This window comes from Equus quagga, chromosome 7, assembly GCF_021613505.1.
Source record: "Equus quagga isolate Etosha38 chromosome 7, UCLA_HA_Equagga_1.0, whole genome shotgun sequence".
Classification (NCBI taxonomy): domain Eukaryota; kingdom Metazoa; phylum Chordata; class Mammalia; order Perissodactyla; family Equidae; genus Equus; species Equus quagga.
Genome location: NC_060273.1, coordinates 11,548,861 through 11,573,434, shown reverse-complemented (window position 1 = coordinate 11,573,434; position 24,574 = coordinate 11,548,861). Strand labels below are relative to the sequence as shown.

General features: G+C 39.6%; 1 protein-coding gene across 4 annotated transcripts in view; it reads right to left on the bottom strand.

The window, feature by feature from the left end:
* MRTFB (myocardin related transcription factor B) overlaps window positions 1–24,574 on the bottom strand; it is a 175,871-nt gene that overhangs the window by 132,584 nt on the left and 18,713 nt on the right. Inside the window, exon 1 of one of the 4 annotated variants that reach the window (XM_046668661.1) lies at window positions 8,045–8,090. The exons of the other annotated variants lie outside the window; for them this stretch is intronic. The gene's annotated coding sequence lies outside the window, so the exon portion shown is untranslated. Of the gene's footprint in view, window positions 1–8,044; window positions 8,091–24,574 lie in introns of those variants that run through there. 4 annotated transcript variants of the gene reach the window in all.

The window sequence follows — 24,574 nt, the reverse complement described above, 5'->3', positions numbered from 1 at the left end:
TTTTGCATTGTTTTCTCCAACATTTGGGATTTAATGGGCTTTGGATTTTAGATATTCGGCAATATAACATGGGTATATGTATAAACTAAAGTTCTCTGAAAGAAAAAAAAAACTTCTGATTTTTAAAGTAAGGGCATTGTTCCTAGAGTCACTTCTTAAAACTAGGTACCCAAACTAATCTCGGTGGATTACAAGCATTTCCCCAAGTTGTTTTTTCAAAGTATACCAGCAAAATAAAAGCTCTCCATGTACTTTCTATTCCTTATAACATTGTTATCTCTTTAGCTTTTTCTTAAAGTAGCCAAAGACACTCAGGATTTTGAATTTAGTCCTTGAAAGTAATTATTTAGGGCTAAAATTTCTGTACTGGAAATGACTAAACTTACAAAGGGGAAGGCAGCTTAGATTTCGGTGTTCCGCAAGCCCTTTGTTTTCCAAGCAGCATTATTTTAATTATTTCCTATAAATACATCATTGTCCTTAAGAAAAATATTTTTCAGATAAAGATTAAAAATCTTTAATCATCACTTGGAAATGACCTCAGCATATTATAAACCTTCTAAAACAGATTTAGCGCATGAAAACCCATTTGTCAAATAAGAAAAGAACTACTACATGGAATTTCATTAAACAAGTTATTTTAAAAAGAGAAAGACTTAGGAGTTTTAATCAGATAAGTGGCAACAGAATGTTTTTTGAAAATTCTGGGAGATACAGTAAAAAATTGCCAACTGGACAGAACTGAGGTGTTGCCCAGACAGGGATTTTGCTCCCCCTCACCCATGCCCACTGCTACCCTCAGCTCCTCTGAATTTCCCCTCCAAGCTGCCCACTTTGGCTGACATGACCATTCTCTTTGCCAGACCACGATTCCATTAAACCTTGGGTGGGAATTAAGATTTCCTTTTGAATCCAAGAGAGACGTGGAGCCCCTAGTATTTATCCTCAATGGAATTCTGACCATGAAGCAAAGACCACCTTTCTGGAGGGGCTGAGCAGAGGGTGTGCCTGGAGCTGCCATTATAAATACCCTCACCAAGATGGCCTGGAGAAAGGTAGAGGCAGTTGCACCTGGCTGACCTATCTGAGATAGACCACAGTGGGCAGACACTCATGGAATATAACACTCCACTCAATATAACATTCCAGTATCTTTCTCCTTACCACATTGCCCTATTAAAGACTGTTAACCTTAATCTGGTCCTTGAGGCTGCAGGCAAGTGATTCTAGAAGGGTCTTTATTTGAAGTGCCAAGGCAATTCCAATAGATACCAAAGTATAAAACAAAAGGCAGATTTCAGTTTTGTTTTATTTTGTTTTTGCTGAGGAAGATTGTCCCTGAGCTAACATCTGTGCCAATCTTCCTCTGTTTTGTATGTGGGTTGCTGCCACAGAAGAGTGGTATAGGTTCATGCCCAGGATCCGAATCCCTGAACCCAGGCCACTGAAGTGGAGTGCACTGAACTTAGCCACTACACCACAGGGCTGGTCCCAAGATTTCACAATTTGAACAACCCAATCTCATGCATGACAGCAAAGTACTCAAAGAACACACAGGAAAAAAAATAAAAGGAAAAAGTGCAATAGTGAAAAAAAAGATGTACAGAGAAAACTGGAAACAACCTATTGCCCATCAGTAGGTTAAATAAATATTGGTACATTCATTTCACTGAAAATATGCTTTAATTGAAAAAAAAAAAAAAACCAGGATAGATCTATAAGTATTGTAAAGGGAAAATGTCCATGATATATAATTAGGTAGAAAAGCAGCTACTAAACAGAATGGGTTATGTGTGTATATATAACATACATAGAGAGAGCAAAGTACCCTAGTGTCGGAGGAGAAAAAGGCAAGGAGGATGAGAAAAGAAAGAATGGGGCAGGTAGGCTGACTGAATGCCAAAGAAACAGAGAGAAAGTGAGAGGAAAAGAGAGAGCACAGGAGACAAAGAAAGAAAAGAAATGGGCAAGAGGCAAATAGAGAGAGACCAACAGACACACAGGGACAGACATGAAGTGTACATTCCAAACTGGCTATGGTTCTGAGCGTCCCACACAGCAGCCACCAGCCACATGTGTCTGTTTAAATTTAATTACAATTAAATAACATTAAAAAATCAGTCCCACAATTGCACAAGTCCCATTTCAAGTGCTTTGGCAGCACACAATAGAACATTTGCAACATTCCGTCCACAGTTAAGTCCTCTCGGGCAGTGCTGTTCTATACTCTCCAATATTGTATAAACTTTCTATAATGAGCATGTGGTATTTTATAGTCTGCAAAGAGAATAAAGACATTTCCAATTTGACAATAGACTCTTGGGATTTTTTTTCCCTCCATTCTGCATCTCTTTTAATAGTTCTTTTTCAAACATCACAGAGGCATCAGAGGTTTTATACGGGCTTAATGACTTGTATATTGCCAATTTTCTCTAAGTTATTTGATTCTTACTAACTCAGTTCTACTTAACAAGAGTTCAAATGCCACCAAAAATAAGGAAGACGATGACATACATTTGCAGCATCGTGACATCACTCTTGTTCTCTCAAAGCTAAAAAAGGTCATGTTACTCATTCTTAGTAGAAGCAAGTACAGTTGATAGAAACCCCTTGCAGTTTAGACAAACATTTTAAATTGAAGCTTTTCTTCAAGTGAATAATAGCATTTAAAAATAGCATTTTTTTTCAGAGTCAATTCAGTACAAAGTAGAGAAGAAAAAAAGGAAGCCTAAAGCTAAAAAAAAAAAAAGGGCACCACATTACCTGAAGAAAATGGCAATGCTAAGAACCAGTTCTCAAATGAAGGCTATAATACCAAAGAAATGAACATTCAAAATAACCAGCCGCTAAAGCCTTTCTCGTGTAACAGAAGTTTGAAGCATCTGTTTAGGTTTTAAGAAGGTAACATTTTAAAGAAAAGTTAATAGAAAAGTCTCCAGAAAAAACATAAGGCACATATACAACTTTGTGGGGAATAGATGAGTAATGATGTTTTGGATCCTTGGTTCCCTTTGCTGCTGAAAGATCACAGCCCCAGTCTCGACTGCTAGCCCCACAAGCACCCAGTGACCCACTGGGTTCCACAGGCAGATCTAAGCTGTGCCCTTAAAGTTCTCCTTAAAACTCTCCAAAATATCGTGTCTACCTACTTCCCTAATGCAACCACCCGCTATTCTATGGCTAGACTCTAAGTTCCAATCAACCACCTGTTCAAGGTTCTTACCAGAGGACCTTGTATAATATATAAACACATAAAGCCACAGTAATGAAGACTGTGTAGAAGTGACACAAGAATATATTAAAGACCAACAGAGCAGAACCTGTGCATATCGGGCAATCTGAATGCAAGACAAAGTAGCATTACAAATCAGTGAGGGGACAAGGGGCTATGCAATCAGAGACACTGGCTCATGCAACTAGTTTATTCACATGGAAAATTATTCCCTATCTCAAACCCACATACACAAATAAATTCCATGTGGATTAGACTTACGCCGAGGAGAACAAACTTTTAGAAGAAAATATGGTAGGATCTCTTTATGACCACAAAGTACTCAAAGTACAGAGGGATTTATTAAACATGATGCAAAAAGCAGCAACCATAAATGAACAGACTAATAAATATGACTTGATTAAAACGTAAAACTTGTACACAACAAAGCATACCATACACAAAGTGGAAAGATAAGCCACTGGGAGAACATATTTAAAATGCAAAATATCAACAAAAGATAAATAGCCAGAATACATAAAGAACTAAAGATTTATAAGGGAAAAAAAGGAATCCAATAGAAAACATACAAAAGAGAAAAACATGACTCACAAAAGAGGAAACTGAAATAGCCAGATAAACATAAGAAATGATGCTCAAACACACTAGAAATAATGCACTCTTTCAAATTAGCAAAAATTCAAAAGTCTGGCAATACCAAGGCTTAGCAAGGATATGGAGCAATAGGACCTCTCAGACAGTGCTGTTAGGGGCTGAAATTTGTACAACTACTCTGGAGAATGATCTGGCAACATATAGTGAAGTCAAGGGTGCACATACCCTATGAACCAGCAATTCTACCTCTAGGTACGAACTCTAGAGAAGCTGTTAAATGTGCACAAGAAGATATGCACCACATGTTCATAGCAACATTGTTTAGATAAAAGCACGGAAATAACCAAAACTTCCATTGACAGAGAATGAATAAACCATAGCATAATCCTAGAATACCATATAGCAAAAATGAAGGGATTACTGCTACACACACCTACATGGACATATTTCATACATAATGTTAAATGAAAAAGCAAGTTGCAGAAATATATACATAGTATGCTACCATACTGTACAAAGTTCAAGATCCACAAACCAAATATACTGTTTATAAATATATCTGCATGTTAGATAAGTAGAAAGCCATGCATGGGAATGACACATGCTCGCTTCAGGATGAGGGTTCTTCTGCAGAAGGAAAATGGAGAAATGGCATCTGGGATGGGTACAGAGGGAGCATCAACTATACGTATGATGTTTTATGTTATATCATGTTAAGCTTTTAAAAGTAAAGCTAGCAAAATGTTAAGAAGCTATCTAGAGGTTATATTATTCTCTACATTTTTCTGCATTCATGAAATATTTCAAAGTGAAGTAACATATTTTAAAGAAAGAGAAAAATAGAGGCTGAAATTTACCAAAATGGGTGTCTCCTGATACTGAGCCTATGGTTATAGATAGCTTTTCTTTTTTCCTTTCTAGACTTTTATATTTTCTCATTTTTTTCATAAAGTCAACCCAGATACTTCTAGTCCAATTTATTCTCCCATCTCCCAAAACTGCACTTTCTTGCTCCTTTGGTATAGAACTCAGCATTCTAATACACACTGTCTGTTCCACCAGAATATGGACGCACTGTTTGCTCCACTGGCATATGGATTCTTGGAGGGCCTCCCACATGCAGTCTCATTTTTATATAAATTATGTATTGGATGCCTACACTGTGGCAGTTACTGAGCCAGGCGTTAGAGAAACATAAATGAACAAAACCTACATTGTGCCTTCTTCCACAGAGTTTAGTCTCAAGGAATAGAAACATTAAACAAACATTAAAAAAATACAAATAAAATTGTGAGGAACGCTACGAAGGAAAAGACTAGGTGCTATAGGACCATTTAATAGAAAGGCCTAACACAATGTAGACTGGACAGGAGGAACAGGAATATGCCAGAAAGGGAAGGGTGGACAGGCCTTCTGGACAGAGACAACACTCACCAGTGTCCTCCTCACTCAAGGGCACCTTGAGGGGAGAGACTGCTTCTGCTTCGTATCTGTGTCATTACCCACACGGTGCTGTAACACATGCTTCCTGGCTGATTCTGAGGCACCCTCTGAGCAATCAGGAGATTCTGTGCCTGTAGCTCAAAGGCAAGAAAGCAGTCCTTGGGGGATGATCCGACAGGCAAAAGGAGTAGTCACTCAAAGAGGCAGAACAGAGTCTGAGCCCAGTGTCTGTGGTAGCTCAACCCCTCAAAAAGCACTTGCTATATATTCTCTCATCCCCACGTCATGAGAGAGCTAACCTGACTCTCTTCATCTGTCCATCCGTCTGTCCATCCATCCACTCCTTCCTTGCTCAGTACCCTCATCCCCACCTATTCAATTTAATTCAATACATTTAAGGGGACCTATGTGTGCCAAGCTAGAGATACAAAGATCCACACAAGCATAGCCTCTGCCTCAAAGAGCTTTCCTTCTAGACCAGTGGATTTCGACTAGGGGTAACTGTGTCCCCAGGGGACATCAGACAATGTCTAGAGACATTTTTAGTTGTCACAATAGAGCAGGGAGGAGGGGTTGTGCTATGGTATCTAGTGAGTAGAGTCTAGGGATGCTGTTAAACATCTTATAATGATGCTTACAATGACAGCCCCCCCAAGAAAGAATTATTGGGTCCCAAATGTCAATAATGCCCAGGTAGAGAAATCTGGTGTAAGTTATTTAGAACCATGTCTTGAAGTTGACCGCTAAAGCACGGTAAATGTCAGAGGTCAGAGGCCAAAGGCCAAGCAGGTCAAGTGTGAGGGGCCTAGGAGAGTATGAAACACCAGGTCATCAGATAAGCATATAAATAAATGTCAATAGTGCTGAAGTTGAGAAAACTGCTCTACAGAATTAGCAACATAATTACATCACAATGCAAGAGGAGTATAAGGTGTCATCCAAATACAAAGGTAAGGTATCTAGTCTAGAACAGGATGAAAGGTCCTTGGAAGTGACATCTAATTCAAAGCCTGAAGAAGAGATGACTTAGAAAGGGATGAAAGGGTGGAGGCAGGATAAAGGGGCTATTCCAGACAGAAGGCACAGCCAGTAGGCAAGTGGGACTATGGAACAAAAGAAACATGTTTGTATGATGGAAAAGCAGGGAGTGGCTACTGAAATGCTGGAGAGGTAAACAGGCCCTGGTCATAATGAGCCTGTATGACGAGTTAAGAAATGCAGACTTTCAGTGCAATAGGAAGCCACTGAAAGGATTTACACAGAAGATTGATACGAACAAAACTTGTTTCAGGACAATTGCTCTGGAGAATGGATTGCTAAGGAACTAAGTAGGAGGGGGCTCCTGCGACCCAGGTGACAGAGCTGTGGTTTGACCTAATGGTGGTTCTGAGGGTGCAGGGGAGGCATTCCAGAGATGCTTGGGGGAAGCTGTGATTGTGTACCTATCACAGTTCTCTGCCTAGTAATACCAAAGCCCCCAACCTCTAAAACCTAAAAGTTTTTCTGTAACTCATCTGTGGCCCAACCTAACCAGAATTACATGGCAGCAAAACTAGAACCTGAACTAACTTGAGGCTATTTATAGTACATTTACCCTATTTAATGTGAATATTTCAAGGTAGAAGTATTAATGTTTGATTATGGGGTGCTGCCCCAGAAAAAGGTCTGCATTCCAAAATGCAGCTGGGCCCAAGGGTTTAAGATAAGAAATTCTGGACCTATACAAGGTGCTGAGTAAACTTTTGTCAAACTACATTGAATTGGGCAAAGTGGGTTACTAAATGATTATTTGTTCAGAATATTTTTCTAAGTCACTATCCTTACTAACAAGAGTATGAAACTTCCAGATACCACATATATATATATATATATATATATATATATATATATACCACATGATTCATTTTATGGCACTTTGCCTTAAAAACCCAGAAATTTGGCATGTGATCCTAGTAGATTCACAGTAGTGGGATTTGGGGACAGAACTACAGGAAAAGTATAATTCTCCCTCCTGGGATCGCCACACAGAACAAAGAGTAAGTACCATCAATAACAAGAACCCAATCTTTATCCTAGTATAACAATTCCAAGTAAAGCCAGTTAGGAGTTGAAAAAAAATTGAGGTCACCCTCCCAATCACTGTTAGCACAGCCACAAAGACATCAGTGACTTGATGCTTCCTCGGTAGAGAAGACCTAGCTGTTTTCGTACTGGTGTCAAGTACTTTCTATACTTGCGTCAAGTGGTCACTGGCCACAGCTGCAGGGGCAGGGAGGACAGGCCTGGGACTCACTCTCATTCATTCCTTCTTCATTCACACGTATCTGTTAGGAGGTCTCTGTGTGCCAGGCATTGTTTATTCTAGGTACTGAGGATTCAGTAGACAGACATGCTCCCTGAGAGGTTACGGATTTTACAGGGGCACAGAGACAGGAAGCATATAATTACAGCACGGTGTAAAATGTTATGATGGGGAAGCGTAACGATGACAACACACAGCAGAAGGACCGAATGTAGTAGGAAGCAAAGAATCTAGAAAGACCTCTCTGAGAAAGTGATATTGAAACTGAGACTTAAAGGATAATTAGAAATTATTGATCTGAAGGGACTAGAAAGAGAACCAGAAAATTGGAGAAAACGTGAGAAGAGTGAAAATAATGGCTGAAAGCTGAGGGTAGGAGGTAGAACTCAGTGAAGCTCAGAGGCAGCAGGAACATGCGGCCCGCAGACTCAAGTGTAAGCTGGAAAAGAGGTACTACCCTGACAAAACCTTACTGGAAATCAGGCGGCACTTTCTGATGTTCTCGAAGGTACTTTGCACCTAAAAATAGAACAAATGTGGGAAGTGGGCTTTAAAATACTTGAGCATTTACTTTCTTCTTACTTGGGCTAGGGGAAAACAAGCCTTCTATGTAATAAAGTACACCTAAAATGCACTTCAAATGGACAGAATGAATAGCTGTATACTGAAACACTGAGAACACGAGTTTGAATAACAAATTAGGTCATCAGCAATATGCTGCCAACTTTGTAAAGCACTATGGTCTGGCAGGATATTTTAAAATAATAAATTTACCAGAAACATAATTGAGATATTCAGATGTCAATGGAGAAGACTTTGGCAACATTAAAGTTTCCAACCACAAATATATCAGTATAAATCATACTCTATACTTTGAACCCATGACAGCTTGAAAAGCAAATGCTAGTACTCTACCCCAAGGATCCGAAGGAACTAGCCATCCAAAGCAACTATTTTTATTGACAGACTCTTGTTATCCCATGCCAGAGTAACAGACTGAAAAACTCGTGTGAGCACATTTCAGTTATATCTATGTAACACTTTTTATCCTAAAAAAATTCAAGAGACCTACTAAACTAAAAAAGCTCACGTTTAACTAAATGTACTTGGGAGAACTTCGGGGCACAAATCAAGCCTGATGTAAGGGGAGGCAATGCCTCACAACTGTTACTTAGGTTCTTTGTGAATAGGCTTTTTAACATTTGTAACCATCTCCTCCCCCACGTTTTGTTAGAGTCATCTATTGACCATCAAGACCCTCCTAACTTCCTCAGCGACTGGGCCTGATTTGTAGTTTTTCTCTGTACGTAACCTCCTGCCATCATGCTAGAGGGGTTGGAATTCCCTCTAATTATCCAGTGTCCCGGTACTTCAACTTCCTCAACAACAGGAACTTTCCCATTCTCTCCAGCCTCCAACAATAACAATCATATCCGAGACCCACCCTAGAACCTGAATTCTGAAACAACCTCCTGTGAATACGTCGCTTCCTCCTTATGCCTCATTCCTCCCTCGCTTCATTCATCCAGCCAGCCAACCATCCGTTCATTCTACACTCAACTCATATTCATTAAATATCTGCCTTTTGCCAAGTTCTCTTCTAGGTACAGGGGAAAAAGCAGTATTAAAAAATAAAGACGTAATATCCCAGACAGAAATCTCTGCCCTCATGGAACATACAAATAAGTAAGCAAGCAAAATATATACAAATAGTGATAAATGCCATTGAGGGAAATACAAAGGCAGGGAAGGGGGGTGTGGCGCTTGGCAAGAGGAGTGTCATTTCAGATAGGGTGGCCAGAAAAGCCCCAAGAAGGAGACACCTGCATAACCCTAATTCTGAAGGAGGTGAGGGGTCAACATGGGAATGAAAAAGTCCGACTTCCACTATGAAATGGTCACCTGGCTGCTGAGTTAAAAACAGACAGAGGTGGAGCAAGAGGAGACGCCGGAACCTGGCTGTCACCTGCTTCCTCTGCAGCCCTTTCAAATGGTGCTGTTCTTTTCTTCCCATAACCCTTGCACTACTGGGCTTGGAGGTGAGGTAGGTATTACCCTGTTCATGACTGTTGTTTCCAAACCATTCTCTCTCCCTCCTCCCTAATGTCCCTTGACTTTGAATATCACATGATCAGACTCTGTCCTCACTCCTGTGGCTGTTTCAACAACCTCTCACCTTCCTCAGCCACTCACCCACATGATCATTGGCCAAACCAAGAATATGCCTCCATCATAGCAATTTCCTGAACCTTCCCTCTGACCACCTCCTCCTGGATTTCTAGCTCAGTTTCTTTCAAATTCTGGACCCAACAATCCATTCCCCTCCTGGGGTCTCCATGCCACTGATCCTACCACCTTTCTACTGTCCCTTGTTCCTTGATATGGCTCTCCCCTCTTCTACTTCATGGTCAGTCACTTCAACTCCATTGCTGCTTTGTGCCTGCTTGGCAGACCCTTGATGCTGATTAAATCTTACTCCACTCCACTCTACTGATTAAATTCCACGGGAGAGGGAAAACCTGATGGGTGGAAGGAAGCTGAAAATCCCTAGAGCAATCCTCTTGAGAAGGGAGAAGGGATGGTACCCAGTAGGGAAGGAGTGCCTCACATGGGAGCAGAGAACATTCACCAGCAGCAAGGAGAGGGGCAGCTGAGTGCAGGGCACATGTCTAGTCAGGTGGAAGGGTTTGGCAGGAGAAGCTTGAAGCTGTTCTCTTCTATGTTCTCAGGGAATGGGAGCAAGGCCATGAAGTGTGAGGCAAGGAAAGAGGTGTCAGCGGATTGAGAAAAAGAAGAAAACAGCAGAGGGGGAGAATGACAGGACGAGACACCTCTCTGAGGCTGTCGCACCTCCTTCTCCTAAGTTAAGCAGCCCTCCGCTGCCGCCACTCGCCTCTTTACCCAGTCTAGAAGGGGGCAGGGGGCAGCAGAGGGGATACAGCCACTTCCACGACACCAACACCCACTTCTGGGTGTCCCCATCCAGATCCCTAAAGCCAAGCACTGCTGAACAAGTCAAGAAAACTGAGATGAGTCCACCACAAACCCATGTTAATTCATTTCGAATGGATTCGCAGTGCTCCTCAGTAAATCCTTTATGCACCTGTGGTTAATGCCCCTCCCAAAGCACACAGCAAGTGGGTATTTTCTACTTTCTTCAGGTCCCTAGAACCAGCCCCCGTCACTCTGAGCAGATGAACTTGGCTTCTGTTTTACTGAGGGGCAAGGCCACCTGACGTGTGAGTGAGCTTCTTTAAAGCTTCCTTTCTCTCGGACTCAAAGTCCCTGCATGTTTAACATGTACCGTCCCACCTCCCAGCTTCCAAATGTTCTTTCCTTCATTCTATGGTGCACCCCACCTCTCTCTACCACTCCACTCCAATCTATGGAGTTTTTTTCAGTTATCCTGTCTTGTACTTTAAATTTGTTAAACTTACAGGTTATGAAGAAAAAAGGTATTCCAGATGAAAGAAACACAATGAACAAATTACACAAGTAGGAAAGAATATGGAAGGCTTATGAAAACAGTGATAAAACTGGTCTTATTACATAGCAGGGCATGTTGGAAAGTGACGGAAAATAAAGTTAGATGGATGGGGTGGGACACAATTACAGAGTATCTTAAAAGCCACATGCTGTAGGTTAACGACTTCTGAATAAGGCAGTGCTCACAGTGGAAGTAGTATTTAAGGGAGCTGAGAGTCAGAGCACGGGACAGGATGGGATGGGATGGGGTGGGGTGGGGTGGGGTGAGAAAGGAGGGATTTACACTGGGAACAGTAACAGGATGGGGGCTTGGGGCAGGGAGGGCGGAAGACAAGAGGGTGAGGCAGTCATCCTGATAAGTATAATGAGAGCATGGTCAAATGAGGAGTAGTGAGAAGGAAGACAGGAAAAGACAAAAGACGATTCCCAGAGAGAAAGGAACACAATCTGGTGACTGATAGCATTTTACGGATCAATTTCAACCTAAGTTCTGGGTGGTATAACTGCTACAAGATGGAAGGCATGGGGCTACATTGGTAAAGTCCTTAGAATCATAGCACCTGGAAGGGGCCAAGACCTCTGAGGTCATGTGACTCAGCTCCCTCATTTTATAAATGAGAAAGCAGAGGCCCAAAGAAGTGAAGTGATTTGTCTAAAGTCACAAAGCAAGCTAGTGAGAGAGTTGGGACCAGAACCGTCTCCTGTCTGCCTTTGGAGATCCTCCCACCACACCGTGCTGCCTCTTCCAGATCCATTCTGTTTCCCATTTGCCCAGTGAGGCCCTCAGGTGCACACTTCCTCTGACAAAATTACGCTGTGGAACTCACCACTTGATTTTGGCCTCTGCACATATTGGTCCAGGAGAGTGAGCTCTTCCATCAGGGCTTCACAGCTGCTGGACTGACTCCCCTGGGCTTCCTGAAGATAAGCCTGCCTTGTCCTTTCATGGGGAGATCAGCTCAGACTGTGCTACATCTCCAGCACCTGTTTCGAAGTTTCTAGTAAGTCTCAAGCCTAGCAAGTAAAGAAGACACAAGCCCTACTCTAAGGATCGTTAAAGCGATTTTGAGATTTAAAGGGCAAACCATATTGGCCCTTACTGTTTCCTTCTTCCCCTCCTTTTCCAATTCAGTAAGAGAATTGAAGACGGTGTTTGCCTAATCTGTGATAGAAATCTTGAGCCATGAGGATGAGTCCCTGGCAAAAACTGGAATTTGGATTTGGAATTCTTCATATTATCTGCTCACAGAATTCTCCTGGTAACAAAACGGAATCTATAATATTTCTAGCAAGGCTACTACATTTTTTCCCAGACAATGTTCATTAGTTAAATAGGAGAGTCTAGGTAATTTCCTAGTGATCTTTGAGCCTTGACAGAAGTTAACATGAATACAGCTTCCAGCATTTTATGGAAACCAAGCACGATTATTTACACTAAATAAATATGGACAACTTGGCTATCTCATTTCCTCTGTCAGTGTCAAGGACTTTAACAAGCTACCACAGACTTCAGCAAGCTGCCCATATTCATACAGATATTTAGAGTAGACTCTCCTGAACTTTCTGAACTTATTAATAGCTGCCTAAATTAAGTCAATAGATAAAGCTGAATAACCTTAGAACAGAAGGGTTTAGTATTATTTTTTCTCCTCTTGCTATTCCAAACATGTGCAACAACAAATTTTTTAAAAAGAAAGAAAGAACTACAAAATACGTCAAATCCTTCTTTGGGAAAATATTGACAATTCTGTTCTCAAAGACAAATTTTCAAAGTACCAGTGCCCGCAATGATGACAATATTGTGACTAAAATGTACACAATTCAGATATCAAACTTGACCCCTTGGTTTTTACATTTTGTTCTAACATTATTTCCTCATGCTATTCATTTTGAAATTTATGTTTTTTACTGCATGCTTTGAGCATCTCAAAAGCTTAAACTCAGTACATCTGTTTGCTTAGCAGCGTCAAGATATTGTCTTTGGTGACTAAGCAGACAGGTGCTGTTCAGTTTATTTTCATGCACGTAAGCTAAGCCCTTGAACTTGGAGTGAGGAAAAGCATTGGGCTTAAAGTTCAGAAAGGAAGGAACTACACAACAGCTTCCTTTAGAACAGCCTGCTTTTTCAGCTTCCTGTATGAAAATAATATTGTATTTTTATACGAATTGCTAAGAAACAATGAAGAAATTATACTTAAGCCTTTAGATAGTTAAGCTTTAAATCCTTTAAAGAGGAAACGATTTCTCTCAATAATTTTGATATTTAAATCAAGCCAAGAACAGAAAAAGAGACTAATAAAATAAAATAGAAATGTGATACAAAGGTTAAAATGGATTACATAATTTTCAGATTACTATAAGGAATTCACATTTTCCTCCAGTAAATGACAGACATTAAGACTTTTGGCTTTAAAAGTCCCAAATATCAAGCTGCTGTATTTGGTAGAGATGATGGGGGAAAGGTTTTCTTTGGTGCTGTAGTTGCTGCTATTGTTATTATGAAACTGTCTTGATTAAAACACATAAACACACACGCCAAGGTTTCTTTTTTCATTTTTTTGTTTATTGCAGTAACGTTGGCTTATACCATTACATAAATTTCAAGCGTACATCATATTTCGATTTCTGTGTAGATTACATCAAGTTCACCACCCAAAGACTAATTACAATCCATCACCATACACATATGCCTAATCACCGCTTTTGCCCTCCTCTCTCCCCCCTTGCCCTCTGGTAACCACCAATCCAATCTCTATGTGTTTGTTTGTTGTTGTTTTTATCTTCTATTTGTGAGTGAGATCATATGGTATTTGAGTTTCTCCCTCTGACTTATTTTGCTTAGAATAATACCTTCAAGGTCCACTCATGCTGTCACAAATGGCCAGGTTTCATCCTTTTTTATGGCTGAGTGGTATTCCATTGTGTGTGTGTGTGTGTGTGTGTGTGTGTGTGTGTGTGTGTGTGTGTATACACACGACATCTTCTTTATCCATTTGTCCCTTGATGGGCACCCAGGTTGCTTCCAAGCCTTGGCTATTGTAAATAATGCTGCAATGAACATAGGGGTGCATGTATGTTTACACATTCATGTTTTCTTGTTCTTTGGAAAATATCCAGCAGTGGAATAGCTGGATCGTATGACAGTTCTATTCTTAATTTTTGAGGAATCTCCATGCTGTTTTCCATAGTGGCTGCACCAGTTTGCACTCCCACCAGCAGTGTATGAGAATTCCCTTCTCTACACATCCTCTCCAACACTTGTTATTTCCTGTCTTGTTAATTATAGCCATTCTGACAGCCATGAGGTGATCTCTGTAGTTTTGATTTACATTACCCTGATAATTAGTCATGTTGAACATCTTTTCATGTGCCTGTTTGCCATCTATACATCTTCTTTGGAGAAATGTCTGTTCAGATATTTGCCCATTTTTTAATTGGGTTAAGTTTTTTTTGTTGTTGAGCTGTATGAGTTCTTTATATATTTTGGATATTAACCCCTAATCAAATACATGGTTTGCAAATATCTTCTCCCAATTGTTAGGTTGTCTTTTCGTTTTGTTGATGGTTTCCCTTGCTGTGCAGAAGCTTTTTAGTTTGACGTAGTCCCATTTGTTTACTTTTTCTCGTTTCCCTTGCCCAGCCAGACATGGTACTTGAAACTACGCTGCTAAGACTGATGTCAAAGAATGTACTGCCTATGTTTTCTTCTAGAAGTTTCATGGTTTCAGGTCTTACATTCAAGTTTTTAATCCATTTTGAATTAATTTTTGTGTATGGTGTAAGATAATAATCTACTTTCATTCTTTTGCATGTGGCTGTCCAGTTCTCCCAACACCATTTATTGAAGAGGCTTTCCTTTCTGCATGGTATGTTCTTGGCTCCCTTGTTGAAAATTAGCTATCCATAGATGTGTGGGTTTATTTCTGGGCTCTTGATTCTGTTCCATTGATCTGTGTGTGTGTTTTTGTGCCAGTACCATGCCATTTTGGTTACTGTGGCTTTGTAGTATATTTTGAAATCAGGGAGTGTGATGCCTCCAGCTATTCTTTTTTCTCAAGATTCCTTTGGCTATTCTGGGTCTTTTGTTGTTCCACATAAATTTTAAGATTCTTTGTTTTATTTCTGTGAAAAACATCATTGGAACTCTGATAGGGATTGCATTGAATCTATAGATTGCTTTAGGAAGTATGGACATTTTAACAATGTTAATTCTTCCAATCTAAGAGCATGGAATATCTTTCCACTTCTTTGTGTCTTCTTCAATTTATTTCAATAATGTTTTATAGTTTTCAGTGTACAGGTCTTTCACATCTTTGGTTAAGTTTATTCCTAGGTATTTTATTCTTTTTGTTGCAATTGTAAATGGGATTGTATTCTTCTTTCTGCTACTTCATTGTTAGCGTATAGAAATGCAACTGATTTTTGTATGTTGATTTTGTATCCTGCAACTTTACCATATTCATTTATTATTTTTAAAAGTTTTTTGCTGGATTCTCTAGGGTTTTCTAGATATAAAATCATGTCACCTGCAAATAGTGAGTTTCATCTCTTCCTTTCCAATTTAGATCCCTTTTATTTCTTTTTCTTGCCTGATTGTTCTGGCTAGGACTTCCAATACTATGTTAAATAAGAGTGGTGATAGTGGGCATCCTTGTCTGGTTCCTGTTCTTAGAGGGAGAGCTTTCAGTTTTTCTCCATTGAGAATGATATTAGCTGTGGGTTTGTCATATATGGGCTTTATTACATTCAGGTACTTTCCTTCTACACCCATTTTATTCAGTTTTTATCATAAATGGGTGCTGTATCTTGTCAAATGCTTTCTCTGAATCTATTGAGATGATCATGTGATTTTTATTCTTCCTTTTGTTAATGTGGTGTATCACAGTGACTGATTTGCAGATGATGAACCATCCCTGCATCCCTGGAATAAATTCCACTTGATCATGGTGTGTGATCTTTTAATGTATTATTGTATTCGATTTGCTAGTATTTCGTTGAGGATTTTTGCATCGATGTTCATCAGTGATTACTGCCTGTAATTTTCTTTTTTGTGTTGTCCTTGTCCAGTTTTGGTGTCAGGGTGACGTTGGCTTCGTAGAAGGAGTTAGCAGCTGTCTCTCCTCTTCAATTTTCTGGAAGAGTTTGAAAAGGACAGGTATTAAGTCTTCTTTGAATGTTTGGTAGAATTCACTAGGGAAGCAGTCTGGACTTTTATTTTTTGGGAGGTTTTTGATTACTATTTCAATCTCCTTACTGATTGGTCTATACAAATTCTCTATTTCTTTTTGATTCAGTTTTGGAAGATTGTATGATTTTAAGAATTTATCCATTTCTTCTAGATTATCCAATTTGTTGGCGTATAGCTTTTCAGAGTATTCTCTTATAATCTTTCGTATTTCTGAGGTGTCCTTTGTAATTTCTCCTCTTTCATGCCTGATTTCATTTATTTGAGCCTTCTTTTTATCTTGGTGAGTCTAGCTAAAGGTTTGTTAATTTTGTTTATCTTTCAAAGAACCAGCTCTCTGTTTTATTGATTTTTCCTATTTTTTTAAGTCTCTATTTCATTTATTTCAATTCTGATTTTTATTATTTCCTTCCTTCTACCGATTTTGGACTTTGTTTTTCTTTTTCCAGTTCCTTTAGGTGCACTGTTAGATTATTTGAAATTTTTCTTGTTTGTTGAGGTAGGCCTATATGGCTGTAAATGTCCCTCTTAGAACTGCTTTTGCTGTATCCCATAAATTTTGGGGTATCATATTTTCATTTTCATTTGTCTCCAGGTAATTTTTTATTTCTCCTTTGATTTCTTCATTGATTGACCCAATCATTGTTCAGTAGCATTTTGTCTAATCTCCACACATTGTGGCTTTTCCAACTTTCTTCCTGTAGTTGATTTCTAGTTTCATACCATTGTGGTCAGAAAAGATGCTTGGTATTATTTCAATCTTCTTAAATTTATTGACACTTGTTTTGTGGCCTAATATGTGATCTATCCTGGAGAATGTTTTATGTGCATTTGAAAAGAATGTGCATCCTGCAGTTTTTGGATAGAATGTTTTGTATATATCTACTAAGTCCGTCTGATCTAATGTGTCATTTAAGGCCAATGTTTCCATATTGATCATCTGTTTGGATGATCTATCCATTGGTGTAAGTGCAGTGTTAATGTCCCTACTATTATTGTGTTACTGTCTACTTCCCCTTTTATGTTTGTTAATAATTGCTTTACATATTTAGGCACTTCTATCTTGGGTGCATAGATATTTACAAGTGTTATATCCTCTTGTTGGATTGTTCCCTTTATCATTATGTGGTGCCTTTCTTTGTCTCATTTCAGTGTTTGTTTTAACATCTATTCTGTCTAAGTATTGCTACCCCAGCTTTCTTTTTATTGCCATTTGCATGGAGTATCTTTTCCCATCTCTTCACTTTCAGTTTGTGAGTGTCTCTTGTATGCAGCAGATATACAGGTCTTGTATTTTTAATCCAACCGGCCAACCTATGCATTCTGATTGGAGCATTTAGACCACTGACATTCAAAGCAGCTGTTAATAAGAATGTACTTATTGCCATTTTGTTACTCTTTTTCTGGTGTTCTAGTAGTTCTCTGTTCCTTTCTTCTTCTCTTGCTCTCTTCCTTTGTAGTTTGATGGCTTTCTTTAGAATTATGTTTGGGTTCTTTTCTCTTATTTTTTTGTGTATTTATTATAGGTTTCTGGTTTGTGATTACCATGAGGTTCATATATAATAACTATGTATATAGCAATCTAAATTAAGTTGATGGTCTCTTTAGTTTGACCTCTTGCTAAAAGCTCTACTCTTTTACTCCCCTCCTTCCACATTTTATGTTTTTGATATATATCTAACCTCTTTTTGTGTGTGTATCTGCTACCCTCATATCACAGAAATAGATCATTTTACTACTTTTGTCTTTTGACCTTCACATTAGCTTCATAGGTGGTTGATCTGTTATCTTGACTGTATATTTGCCTTTACCAGTGATTTTTTCTTTGAAAATTTTCTTATTCCTATTTGTGGTCTTCTCTTTTCCACTTAAATAAGTTCCTTTAGCATTTCTTGTAAGGCTGGTTTCTTGGTGATAAACTCCTTTACTTTTTGCTTGTTGGAAAACTCTTTATTTCTCCTTCCATTCTGAATGATAACCTTGCCAGGTAGAGTATTCTTGGCTGTAGGTTTTTTCCTTTCAGCACTTTAAATATATCATGCCACTCCCTTCTAGCCTGTAATATTTCTGCTGAGATGTCAGCTGATAGCCTTATGGGGTTTCCTTTGTATGTAACTTGTTGCCTTTCTCTTGTAGCTTTTAGGATTCTCTATCTTTAATTCTTGTCATTTTAATTATAATGTGTCTTGGTGTGGGTCTCTTTGGGTTTACCTTGTTTGGTGCTCTCTGTGCTTCCTGTACCTGGATGTCTGTTTCCTTCCTGAGGCTAAGAAAGTTTTCAGCTATTATTTCTTCAAATAAATTCTCTGCCCCTTTCTCTCTTGTCCTTCTGGGACACTATAATACAGATGTTAGTGCACTTGATGTTGCCCCAGAGGTCCCTTAGACTTTCCTTGTTCTTTTTAATTCTTTTTTCTTTTATCTGTTCACTTGGGCGATTGCCTCTAATCTTTTGTCCATCCCGCTGAGCCGTTCTGCTGTATCATTTACTCTGCTATTGAGTCCCTCTAGTGAATTTTTCATTTCCAGTATTGTATTTTTCATTTCTGACTGGTTCTTTTTTCTATTTTCCAATTCCTTGTTGAAGTTCTCAGTGAGTTCAACCATTCTTCTCCCAAGATCAGTGAGCATCCTTATGACTATTAGTTTGTACTCTTTTTCAGGTAGATTGTTTATCTCTGTTTCACTTAGTTCTTTTCCTGGGGTTTTGTCCTGTTCTCTTACTTGGAATGTATTCATTTGTCTCCTCCAAATTATAATTCAACACAGCTTTTCAGACTCTAACTGAACCACAGATAATTGAGTATTCTTTACTGAACCAGAGATAATTGAGTATTCTCTTTAAAAATAAAAATGAAATGCTTCCAGAATCTTGAATCTCAGAGGAGAGAGAAGTAACCTCCTCGGGGTATAGACCTTAAATGTCCTCTCCCAAACTTCTACCAAGTAGCCAAGTTACCCTGCAGTCTACTTCCATGGCCATCTCTCACACACACATTTCAACAGCTAACATGTACACAGCTGGAAGATGACTGTGCTGCTCATCAGTTCTAAGTTCTCTCTGTGTATAACTCATTATGTTACTACTATGCATTTAGAAATTTTCTAACAGGTTGTTAAATGAACTGAAGCTTATGATGAAACTCAACCTCTCATTCTCACAGTATTCTTTCCTGAATCCTAACATTTCATGTTATCCAAATATTCAAGATTCGAGTGTGTAAGAGAATTCCATACACTTAGACTGCTCAGGAAGAGCAATACAGATGTGCAGAACTACAGATACTACGAGTGTTCTTTAACCTGCCCTAGTCCTAGCCTTTCCTAGCATCAGGCCCGGCAGCTGTTTCAAATGCAAGGCTCAGGGAAGTGTATGGCCCTGGTCTAGGAGACAGCAAGCAGCTCAACTCACTGTAAGCTCCAACCCTGGAAGTCCACAGTTCACTGCTGTGGCCTGAACACCATGACATAAAGAGGTGCCTGCAGGAAAAGCAGTGGTGGGAACAGAAGGCAGTAGTGACCAATGTCTGGAAGGAGAGCTCAGGGCTTCCTGTCCCTACCTGGTATCAGACACTTGGAGAAGATAATAAAGGAGAGTATGTCTTCCAGAGTTCCCAATAACCCTCATGTGCCCTCTTCCCTGGTGCACCTTGCACCATACTGACATTGATCTTTCTGCACCCTCCTCTCCAGCAACCGCCACCCCACGTGCACTACATTTATCTGTTTATCTTTACCTCTTCATCTGCCCATAAGATTCTTAGGTCCCTGAGGTGGAGGAGCTCATCCTTTCATCTCTATCTATTCCTAGTTTCTAGCACAGTAGTTGGCACAAGGCAGTCATTCAGTATTTGTTCTTGAGCTTTTGGTTGAAGAATTGTTAGAGACCAAAATGAAGTCTGCCTCCTAGTATGTTCACCCCCTCTACCGTGCCCACCTCCTATTCTATGCCTGATACTCCTTCCTTATCTGATCAAAAACTACTATCAGGAAAGGATATAATTCCCTTCATTCTAAAAAGAAAATGACAGCTATGTAGTTGACCTCTTTTAGAGGCCCTGCAAAATGATGAATTACCTACATGTGAATGGCAGAGAGATTCTAGCCCTGGAATCGCACTGCAGGGGCAACTCTTCCCTCTTCCAGGCAGGTCCACCACACAGGAAAGTTTTGCTGTTCGATTTTTTTCCCTGAGACTTTGGCTCCTTTGCTGCTGCCTGACTGCCATCTCTATCCTTTGTTCTCTCCCTGGTAACCTATGTCTAGATGCCCTTAGAAACAGTAACTGGGCCACACAAGCAACTATACTACCTTAATATACGGAACAATTGTACAGACAGACATCTAGTACAATTCACACACACTTACTTTATTTCATATTTGTCCATTTTCATTCTCAACTAAGCTGGAAGCCTGAGGACAGAAGGTATACATACTTCACATTGAGTCCTAGCCCAATGCTGAGCACACAGTAGGTATTCAGTGGGGCACTACAAACAAGATTTGTAATCCAGCAAGCATGGAAAATGTTTTACACAGTACCCTCACTGTTACAAAAGCATTCAAAATTACCAGAAAGCTAGAATGAACAACAACAATATTGATGCTGTTAAAAGGCAAATCACATTTACTTAGCGCTGAAATCTCAAACTTTGATTTATACCCTACACAGATAGTCTCTCATTTAATCCTCACGAGGTCTGGAGAGGTTAAACACCTCACAGTTACACAGGCAAGTGAGGCGGCTGGCAGGCTGATTCCAGAGTCTGCATTCAACCGGCTCATGATTCAAAAACTTGACATTCCCTAACTGTACAGCTAAGAAAATGTATAGCGATTTAAAGAGCTGCTTTAAAATAACTCATCACCTCTTAGCCCCTACCCATGCAGTTTCCTTTGTGGGAAGACCATCTTCGTCGCACCTCCCTGTCCATCAAGCAAGTTCCACCTCCACCTCAAGCATTCCCTACCTCTCTTCTGCAATACGCCCACTGCACCTTGCACACAACCGACACTCTATCAATGGCCCTGCTCTAGTCCACGTGTCTGTTTATTACTTCCCTACGAGAATCTGAGCTCCTAGAGGTGGAGACCCTTGTCTTTTCATCTGTGTGTACCCAGACTCTAGCCCAGTTCCTACTACACAGTAAGTGCACGGTCAATGTTTGTTCTTGAAATAGTTTTAGGAGTAGCATTTGACTCTTAGTTTGCAACATCTATCTTTCACAGCAGATCTGTATCAAGATCTACATCATAACTTTCAATTCAATAACTGAAATTTGTTTCCATAGCAACCAGCCAAAGTGCTTCTTATAATACTGGGAAAGGCAAACCCTAACTTAAGATTCAACCCAGTGAACTACTTCACGATCATTTGCTTTTGTTCTTCGTATGGAGACACAGAATGACAGCATTAACCTTCTGCAACTTCCTCTCTCTTTAAGAACACTAACCTTACCACTAACAATAAATCCAAACTTATTTTTTCAAACATAAGTAGACTATAATTTCCATTAACAAAGGGACAGCATCTTATTACCTCACAAATCTAAAATATCTATAAGAGAACAATACTTCTAATCAGGTCATGGCTGTATTTCAGACTCTCACAGATCAAAAGATAGAAATTGTGACATTTTATTTTTAAAGTAAACATCACTCCTTTCTGACAATTGACCTTTTATAAAAGATGTCCTGGATGATTCTATATGAAAGAGATTCGAGGAGGGACCTTTCTGGCCTAATTTAAACATGGTCTAAATTAGGCAAGGGGGTGGTATAAGACAGCTTCTTAAGGCCTCCACCAGCTCAGTAATTTTAACTCAAAGGAAAGGAAAAGGGGGTTCACTTTTTTCATTCCTAATTACGATGCTTACTTTCTGAAAGTCATTTGTTCACATCTTTCCTTTTTTTTTTTTTTAAATAGATAGCCTCCTTCCTTCCATCCACTCCCTCCAGCCCTAATTATAAGACCAATAAAAAGCACTGGTGGTACCTACACAGCCCTATGTTCTTAAAAGGATAACAGAGCAGAAACATAAATATGGCTCAGCTCAAGGGTAGGCTAACTATACTCTCCTATAACTTCGTCGGCATGGAGGCCGACGAAACACAGATGGTGATCACACATCCTAACTGGGAAAACCATCCAGTGAATGGGATAGCCCAGTGAAAGCAGACTGTGGTGCCTACATCCCTGAGTTCATTAAACCCTAAAGGAAAAGATCTCATCTGCAATTTACTAAATCTCTCAAAGATTACATTTTGAAAACATGTCTTTCCCAAAATTTACTATTAGAAATAACTGTATATTAACAAAAACAATTCTCATTTTTGGGTTTTGATTCTTTAGGACAAATGGGATACTGTTTGCTTTCTAAGGTAAAAGCCCAACAATTAAGATAATGAAGTCTTCAAATAATACTGAGACTTGATATGTTTAAAAGGTAAGATTCAACTGGACGACTAGACTAACAGAACTTCACTATGCTTTCCTGCTGAGCATAAAACATGTAGACATCGGTCTACTTCACGAGCCTCACTTATTGTCTTTACTCATCCGCACTTCTGCTGCTTTGGAGCAGCATCTGATGAACAAGAATTTCAGGAATAAGTTAGGAAACTATCAGAAAGCCTCTATCAGAAACTCTAGAAATGGCGAAAAGGGCAAGAATGAGAAAATATGCTCGGCCCCAACACCGAAACAAGTTAGGCCTTTACAGGTCCTCTCTATCTGAATAAACAGACATCGTCGAGTCTTTGTCGCTAAACTTCAGTTCAGGACTTCATACCTAAACAGTCTCTAGTCTACACCATGAGTACAGTAAATAACTACAAATCAATGTCAAAATTCATTTGCAATTGTCTTCTATAAGTTTTCTTCTCATTTTGGTTCAAGAGCACCCTTTGAAAAGAAATTGTGATCCATTAACCAGGTAGATTATACGTTAACACAGATGTCATCATGTGATTTCATTTTTTTCCCCCGACAGCAGCCAATAATCAATCACGGTTTCTATGCCTCAGCATCTAGACACCGGGCAGAACCTCTCCCGCAGGGAAGTTAATATCCACCTGACCGACTGCAGCAGGGCTTGCACTCTCTCTACTATTCTATGGTACAGAAAAGGGAAGCAGGGTCCAGCTGCCTCTTTAAAATTGCAATTCTTTGAATTTTGATCATTTCAATTTCAACACCTAATTTACTGCAGCTTTGCTGGACTGGTTTGTGAAGACATTAAAAGCAGACTGTATTTATAGCCAACTGGCCAGTGTGCCTAATGTAAAAGGGTAGCTCCATTACTGTAAGATTCCGTTCTCCTGATCTCAGCAGTGGAAACAGGAATCCATGGATGTATTCCAGGGATTTTGCAGAAGTCTCTGGACCTAAGAAGCACCCAGCAATACCACAAAGGGTGTCAAGGACACCAAGAAAACCCATGAGCTCATCCTTGTAGGCCAAATGTTTCCTTAGAGAAAACAATGAGAAGAGGCTGGAACATGGAAGAAGAAATACCTTTGTTAGAGAAATAGTATATTCTTACCATTCTCTGAAGGTAATGCATCAAACTCAAGGCTTTCTATTCAACACAATTTCCCTGAGGACCTTTAATCAGTTTTGTTGGGTGCTAGGGTATGAAGATGAGTGAGACTAATTCCCTGACTTTAAGCTTTGTTAGGAAGACAGACAAGAAAACAGACAATCCCAACATAGTGTGATAAAGAACACTAGATGAGAGCAAAGTGTTATCGGAGCACAGGGGAGGGGGGAGGTGGTTAACACAACTGGGCAAGAGGATCAGCAAAGGGATCTCAGAGGAAATAAATGAGGGAGCTACATCTTAAAGAGTAAGAGAGAGGAAAGAGGGGAGGTGGGGAGGGAGAGGGGGCTGACATGCAAATGATCTCTCTACTCCAAGACTTTTTATCACTCAACATTCTCCACCTCCTTATCCTCCTTTAACCTGAAAGCTAAACGCAAATTCCAAAGTACCTGGCATGAGAGGAAAAAGTGCACGAACATACTCACTGCAGGAATGTTCTATAAACTCCAGGACTTGTAACATGAGAGAAAGCGATGCTCAAAATTCGTTTTAGCACAAATTGTTTGCTGGACATATCATTACAAAGTTTGAGGCCAAACAAAACTGAAGAGCAGCCTTTGATCTTGAAGGACTGATGGTTTTTAAAGCATTTATAAATGCATGGAAATTTGGTTGTATTCGTGTAATCAGAAAAACCAATATTTATAATACCAAAAGTAGATGGAGTGGATGATGTGGAATTACTTTAGGAAACAAAAACTCTAAATTAAGTAGCTTCTTATCTGCAT